The sequence below is a fragment of the Tigriopus californicus genome, chromosome 9 (assembly GCF_007210705.1).
Source record: "Tigriopus californicus strain San Diego chromosome 9, Tcal_SD_v2.1, whole genome shotgun sequence".
Lineage (NCBI taxonomy): Eukaryota > Metazoa > Arthropoda > Copepoda > Harpacticoida > Harpacticidae > Tigriopus > Tigriopus californicus.
Genome location: NC_081448.1, coordinates 3924171 through 3932492, shown reverse-complemented (window position 1 = coordinate 3932492; position 8322 = coordinate 3924171). Strand labels below are relative to the sequence as shown.

The following is an 8322-nucleotide window of genomic DNA, read 5'->3' as shown; positions in this document are numbered from 1 at the left end:
GAACATGGGCTGTAATTGGGCCTCGGTTATCCAACTTGAGCCACAGTTTAGACTATTCTAGAAGCTCTTAAACTCCCTTGGCGATTTTACAATATGTGATCTCGACAACGCTCGGGGAAAAGGAGACAGCTTAATACTTACTGTATAAGCTATGGCAAAATTTGGCACTAATAACAATTGCTAAAAATTCTTTAACATTGATTTTTCAAACCATTACCTAAGAAATGTAAAGCGGATGATGGATTTTGACATCGAAAGCACCTCGTACATGCAAACAGAGAAAGTCAGAAGGAAATTGTTTGTGCAAAGTGCTTTAAAGATGGCAAAGGGATTGGAAGGTTAGAGTGATTAACGTGGCTGAGAGTGCTCATACTTGGCCCGCAACTCTTCCCATGTCTGAGCCAAACGAATTTGACATTCTTGTCCATGTTTGACAGGAGAAGTGAAATAGTGGCCGAACTCAGGGAAATGGGGATGGGAAAATGGGACCGATTGCCCGGGGACGGCCAACAAAAAGTTGACAAGACACCTCTCCTCTCTCAGATTTGAGAACAAGAATTTGACGGGCAAAAGGAATGAGAGCCTCGGTCCAAGTTTAAGAACACAACATTGATTTAAAATAGATTGTGACAAAACATTGCCATTGACGCACATCCGTCTGCATCCTTCAGAAAAGTTGCGGGTGGGTGGTACACAACCTGATGCCAGTACGTGAAGAAATGTTGACATTTCATGTGGAGCACTACCTTATAACTCTTGCAACCTCTTGGGCTAAAGTCGTTAAAAGCGTTGCTACTCAATTTTACGAACATTAGACCTTGAATTGAAGTGTTGGGTGAATAACGAGGAAAGTGCATTGTTGGGATTCCGCAACGCAACGGTATTTGTTAAATGTCTAGTTCGTGGATTTACGCGTGCGACTAAGCCATGATAAAGAATCCCTGTCCTTTATTGTTGAAGGGGCGATGCATTCAAAATGAAAAATCATGGCTCGCTAAATCAGGGATCAAGATGCCAAGGAAAGCAAATTCCCAAAATTTAGTTTGACAAGTGTGAATGCTGACTATTGGAGCTTTACTAACCCGGAAATTTTACGCCTCCTCTGTAACGTGATCGTTAGCTCACTAGAGCAATAAAAAGTTCATCAATTCAGTAAGAGAACTTAGGGTGCTGTCAAAGAAAGTTGGAGTGCTTGCAGTTTTACATTCTTTTGAGCTCTTGGTTCACAAAACTATGCTTTTCAAACAGCTATTTAAATGACCATTTCGTTGAAACACTTACCTCTTTTTCGTGTAAATGAAGACAGAAGGGGGGGTTCAATTTGTGATACCGTAGAATTCCGAATTTATGTAAAAATCAAATGATCATGGAATAAATACCGCAAGTGAGCATTCAGTTTGCCATTCATCAAAATAACTATTTTTTTGTCCCGCTTGAAAAACGGCCTGAAAGAACCTATGATGGGTTCCAAAGATATTTTTTGATATACTTGAGAACAGGCCAAGGTGTTTTGATCAACTCTCACCCTGTGAAAATTGGGTAAACTCAGTGTACGTATAGCTGAAGGAAGAGCACAAGTAAATAAAAAATGCTTGAAATAGAATATAAAGCACCGAAATGGCCTTCAAAGGTATTGATGGTGAGAAGCGATCCAAAACTTCAACCAAACCCATAGCTGACGCAATTTGATCTGAACCATACTACTAATTCCATATATGGAGGCAATGTTGCGCCCAATCTGCAATATGCTTATATGAAACTCGCATTTCATTTCAAAATTGAAGTGTTGTGCGAAAATATTAAAAATTTAACCCAAGATAACAATACAGTGACAAGCCTCTCAAATTCAAAGTTCTTCAATATTGTTACTCAGCTTAGCCGATCATTGAGAATTTCGTTACATAAGAGTACACGTTGATCGTGAGGTTTGTCTTCATTTTTCCCCTTCAATAAATAACAACAAGACACAAAATCAGGGCACTATATTTGATTTGCATTGGATTTCCTTTTCTTCACTTGATCAATTAATGCAACAAATTCAACAAACTTCATAAAGAGAATGAAAAATAATCTATGACCAACTTCACGTTTGGAGCGAGGGCATGAGAATCATTTCAATATCGATCTTATAACCAGGTTAAATTCACTTGACACTACGTTTAACCTTGACTATTTCTTACTTATATTTGCAACAACAATTTTAAAAAAAATGAGTAAAATGACATGCAACTAGACCTAGAAAGGCTTCGAAACTTGTGTCAACAATTGCTCTGTTAATTTACATCAAAATATTTGTTTCGATTTGAAAGTGTGCCAAAATTTAGATCCACATTAGGAAGAACAACTAAACAAAAGAACATGAAGTCGCCCTCAATTGCTGTGTAGTTTTTACAGGCTTTGTTCTAGAGCGCAAACTTATTTGGTCTTTAGCTCATGTTTTTGTCTCTTTTATGTAAAGGCAAATGGAACACATGGAACACTGACAACGTTGCCGAGAAACATTTCCTGAGAAGTTGCTCTTGTCTTCGGATCTATTGGGACATTTTTGACCGAGACCAAATCGGAAAAAATGACAGATTAGCCGATGAGGGTCAGACGATTTCCCTCTTTGCGTTTGCTTGAGGATTTCGTTGCCAGTGAAGCATCAAGACTGAAAAAGAATACTGCCCGTGGAAAGCTCCGTCAGTCCTTCGTCACAAGATGATGAATTAATTTGACCTTCTTCGAAATTAAGCACGAAACATAAACAAGAACGTGAGTTCACTTCATCCGAAATCATTTCAACATGAGGGAAGGGGAACGGTAACCCAATTTGCAGATTTTAATGATTTTTTGTGGAATTTTGTACCACGTCGATACGGCTCTTTCACTTTTGCCATTTTTTCAGGCCCCTCTCAAACAAAACATTTTTCTTTGTAATCGCTAAACTATTCCTAACATGCAATTTTTGCGGACTTCCTTAAAGCTACTGGGAATGAAATCCCCGCCAGATTAAAAAAAAAGTGACAAATTATATTTACCTTTAAATCTATAAAAGATAGATCTAGAATCCTAGAAAATAGGATTAGAATCCACCAACGAAGTTGAGTTGTCAGACCGAGCTAGTCCTTGAATGTAAGGTTGATCAGGATTTTCTGTCAAGATCTTCTCCAAGTCTGACTTGACGAAACTGCCAGATCAACAGCACCTACTCGTACATATTCCTTGCGAATATTTGAGGGAAGCAAATTAAACAATGAGGGAGCCCGAGAACGTAGAGAAGTAGATTTCATTGTTCGAACTAGCCTGGATTCCCGAGGGCTTGAAGGTGCTCTCAAAAGGCACATTAAGCATCTACGGTCGCTACAATTGACCCTAAAACCTGGATTGGGACAAAGCTCATGGATGCATTTCAAAATGTACAATCTCAACTACCTTCCGTGACTTCTCTGAAAACTGAACTGGCCCAACTTCTTTAATCCCTCCCGATACGAAATTTGATATTTGTACAATAAAATTTTGACCTTTTACGTGGAATTATATAAAAGATATATGGTTCCCTGAAAATGCAGCTCAAACTAGATCCGTATGTAAATTTTATGAGGAATAAGACCTCGCAGTCTCTCAACTTTAAATCAAATCAACTTATCATTTTTCATTGTTGTCCAATTTTTTCCAATAGGTAATGTCGTGTCCGCATCAAGTTAGTTCTATGTCTGTGGGTGGGATAAGCGTCTAAAAGTTTGCTTTGCAGAAAAGTTGGGGAGGAGACTCTTTAGATATGTAGCAGGAGACGGAAAAATAAAGGTAAAGGAATTTTTACTTTTAATACACTGGTTTGTGAGATATTTAAGCAATGAGTATTGAAATCTTACTCAAACCCATTGATAAGGTTGTGTGATATTGGTACAGAAATAACGGTCTACCAGAGTACGTTTGCACTTTTGAAGCGAAGTAAATACCGTTATGAAAGTGCTTCTACTAAATATGCAATGATTATCCAAGAGAATTTTCTTTACATTCCTGACAACTTTTCATAAATTAATTTTATCTTATATAAAATTATTATAAAGATCCTTGATCAGGAATTTCTGTCAAGATCTTCTCCAAGTCTGACTTGACGAAACTGCCAGATCAACAGCACCTGCATATTCCTTGCGAATATCTGAGGGAAGCAAATTAAACAATGAAGGAGCCCGAGAAAGAAGAGATGTGGACTTCATGGTTCGAACTAGCTTCAACCTTTTTTCTAATCTAAATACTATTAAATAGTCTGGGAATGTGATTTGAAAGCTGAAGGCTATAGGAATATAGTTATCCATGAAGATCCATTAAAAACAGATCAGGTTATCATTATCCCCGGGGGCGGCTCTCTTGGGAGGCTTAAAATGAATCTTTTGGGGCCACTGCTCAAGTAATTAAAAATAGCACTACACTTTTCGAGAGACGGCTGTTTTCAAATGCTCATTTTGGCGTTTCGATAAGATTCGTATCGTTCAAATGCTTATCTATTGTAAGTATGAACATGCTTTTCCCTTAATCAAATAGTTTAGGCGTATAGCTTGGGTCTAGAATATATTTGGATGCTGCACAATCACACAAACAGTCGAAAATCATCAGCCTTAAGCGAGACAACTCGTCTTAAGGCCTTGATATACGGCAAGTCGATGACTTGTTATTTCACGATTGTTAGCTTCCACTCTTTTTGATCCCTCTTTATAGACTTACATCGGAGACCCCCGACAACAGGCATCTGAATATTGGTTAATATGGCAATCCTAGCCCAAACATACCAAAAGGCCCTTTAAAATACACCTAGCATGTTGGGATACATGTTACGTTATATTGAATATTGGTTTGCTTGGCCTTGAATTAAGAAAAAAATCGCAGGCGACGAAGTTTAAGTGAACTTTAAAAGAGTGAGTCAAGGCTAAGTGTCTGCAGGTCTGCTTGCTTGGTTTGAAGCCCTACCACATGATACACCGTTTAAGCCAAGGTTCCAAAAGTAGAAGATGATTTCAGCAGTAAATTTCGACGAACAAAGCATTTTTCACATTTGACTGTTCTTCAGACATGTCCAAGGCTCGAGAAAGCAGAAATCGAAGGCTATTCCCGTTTACAAAGTTACATGATCAGCTCTTCAATTATTCATAAACAAAGTGACTCTCTTACCTTTCAGAGGAGCGAACAGTTCTCAAGGTTGCCGAGGTTTGTGCGTGGACTGGTGTTGTTCTGCCATTCGGTTCAACTACATGACTGAGGTGCTCAGTCGACGTAGTCAAATGGAAGATTCTACCTGCAATGGCATGAGCGTAGGAGAAGGTCTACCTCATTGCCAACATCGTCCAGAGCCATGCCACAAGCTCGCTCTAGACTTCCTTCCTCGTCCCTTAATTCCGTTCAGGGCTCGTAGCAAAAGGATCGACGATCATGGATGTAAAGGTACACTGAATTGAACCAAAAATCAAGCATCCCGACACATATAGCTCGTCTTCTTCTTGTATGTACAGAGCTGGCAACCGTGAAGTTTGGTGACCGAGAACAACTGACGTCGAACTTTTGAGGACTGTAGATGATTAGAACGAGCATTTGAGGAAGTGGAGTTGTTGGGCGCTCCAGTTTCGTTCGGCCGGTCTTGACTCTTCAACTTGAAAGAACGAAGTCAACTAACTATTCTCGTGAAGACGCGCTTTCAATTGTGGGACTGAAGATGGCTTTCGCGTTGTTTGCAGCAAACAGGGTGGCCTATGAGACTCGTCCATTGGCAATGTTGTGGATGATGCTTCAAAACATCCGTTTGAATATGAATGATTGTTTTGAATCCATAATACATTCCACAAATTCATTGATCCCAAGTTAGAAGATATTGTGTTCTTATCAATAGAGACTCCGAAAATATTGAAGTTTTAGAGGTGAAATATTTAAATGATATCCACACCTAAAAAGACACAATGTTAAAAAAATGTATCAAAAACAGGCCAAATATTTTTGAAAAAATAAAAAAAAAAGGATTTGATTAAGATTTATCCTAAATTGTGCTTTTTCATTTTTGCCAGGAAACTCAAATAACAGGCATGAAAATGAAGCCCAATCAATTTTTTGAATCAAAACGGTTCTTAAACGTAATTCAGTTTACAATACCTTACGCAATAAAACTATTTAATCTACTATCAAATGCCTTACTGAGAATCAAATTGCGTTAAAAAGAATATTCATATTCTATGGATTATTTTGTCTGCACTTTCATATCGATGCAGAACACACAAGTTTGTTGTTGTAAACCACACTTAAGTCATTTTCTCAACCGTTCACTTTCCTTTCCTTTGAAATAAAGGGTCTAAATTTCAAACACTATCAGCCACTTAAGCTCTTCAATTTATAACTTTCGAGGACTTATTAACCGCTATTTGAATTGTTATCTCTAGGTGTGCGGAGCACTTTGTCACTTAACCATTTACTTTGAATGATAGAGTTAACAATAACTAAACCAGTGATTTTCCTCTCGTGCTCTTCCATTTGCTTTGCAAACATCTTGGTGTATAAACTTAGCCAAGATTTGGATAAATCCAATGCCAAGTCCAAAACGATTAATATTGTTCCTATTGCTAAAATATTTAAAAAGCCAAGTTCAGGATTGCAACAAAAAATGTAGCACTGGAGGCAGGGCTAAATCTCCCTGGACAAAAGATACAAAACAGATGACACCTCCAAGTATCAAGATTATCGTCTTTGATGCAAAACTTTGACAGAAAAATATCCAATTTAAGGAAAGTTTTTCACAAAATCTGTTAATTTTGTAGAAGTTTGAGAAAATGATTGAATATTTAAAAGTTCCCAAAATGACAAAAAATTCAGAATAGATATCTAACGATTCAATTAAATTTTTCAGAGTCTTTACTTATGCTTATTGCCACTAAAAGTAATATCATTATGGACAAAATATTGATCTAAAAAAGTAAAAAAATGTATGCTTGGTGTATAAACTTAGCCAAGATTTTTGTTTGCTTTAAGAAAAAGAATCATGGGCAAAAATGCAAAATATGACAGTAGGCAAAAATGCAAAAGGGTGCACATACTATTTTATAACCACACAATTCCACCGAAAAATTGAAGCAACTCATATTTCTCACTTAAACTGCAGAGAGTGAAAACGAGCCAAACAGCATAGATCACGGTGAATTTTGAATAATTTTGTCGTAGAAAAAAAATTGGCCATAGTTTTCAGCACTTCTATATTTTCTAGGAAAAAGGGGAAATGAAAGCAATTTTCTCATTTTTTTGAGCCAAAGCAATGGCAAAATGTAAATCAATAGAAGTGCGTGCAAATAGTGAAAATAATGAGAAAACGTAAAAAAGCATTTGCCTATGTTTGCTTATTAGTGGGGACAAAAGTATAGGATGGATTTTAGATTAAAATGAACGAGACTTTTCAATCGTTGTTGGCATTTTCAAGTAAAATGAAACAAAGAAAGTATGATGTTTTCAAGCAGCCTTTTTTCAAAAAGATGCTTCGTTGCTTCTTCTTTTCGTTGAAAAAAATATTTTGAAATAAAAATCAGTAATAGGGCATTTGGTGAAGATGTTGAATTGGGCCTCGTAATCAAACATTTTCATGCTTGCCCTTTAGAGGACAAATAGGCTATGAAAAAAAGGAAATGTTGCTGAGGTTTGCATTGCACTGCTGAATAAGCCTGAGGAATGCATAATTAGAAAGATGTCGTCTCCTTGAGTCACCCTTTCCGAAGACCGCAATGTCTCTCATTTCGAAAGAACTCACTGATATAATCGCTTGTATTGTCGTTTACAAGTCACAAAGCAAGTGATAGCTTTAAATCCACCTTGAAGGAATGCCTTTTCAATTTGTGTGGCCAGCAATTAATCTCTTCAAAGGAAAACAGGCCAACCTTACCGTAAGACACGGTGCCTCTAGCGGCTGTTCTATTTAATGAGCAATGATGTCTTGTGGGACACAACTGCACAACCCACATTGCTGAAAAGTAACCTTAGCATTGAGATGTTGAAAATGTGAATATTACGAGAGTAATTGTGAGATTATGAGTCCTAGGTACAGAGGAAGGTCATGAGATGGCAAGGGCAAATTTGACATTGATTGTTTTTCTCCAAATGTCAATCGAAATATTTGTTTACGAAAAGGGAGGTGAAATATTTCATGAAGCTCAGAAAGTATCGATTTACAACAATTAGTTCTTTGCTTATTTTGGGTGCACCTTTCCCATGGACATTCCCCCACCTCATATGTATTACTTCAGACCTATCATTTTATCCAATCTTCACCTGCTAACTAGTCGCTTCAAGAGTGCGCTCACTTTCTATCAGTTTCCA

The 8322-nt window shown here is 37.4% G+C and overlaps 1 protein-coding gene across 1 annotated transcript in view; it reads right to left on the bottom strand.

Moving 5' to 3' along the window:
• Positions 1-5629, bottom strand: part of LOC131887262 (galactosylceramide sulfotransferase-like) — a 21419-nt gene extending 15790 nt beyond the window's left edge. The window contains exon 1 of the mRNA XM_059235816.1: positions 5152-5629. The gene's annotated coding sequence lies outside the window, so the exon portion shown is untranslated. The remainder of the gene's footprint in view (positions 1-5151) is intronic.
• Positions 5630-8322: the final 2693 nt, after the last annotated feature.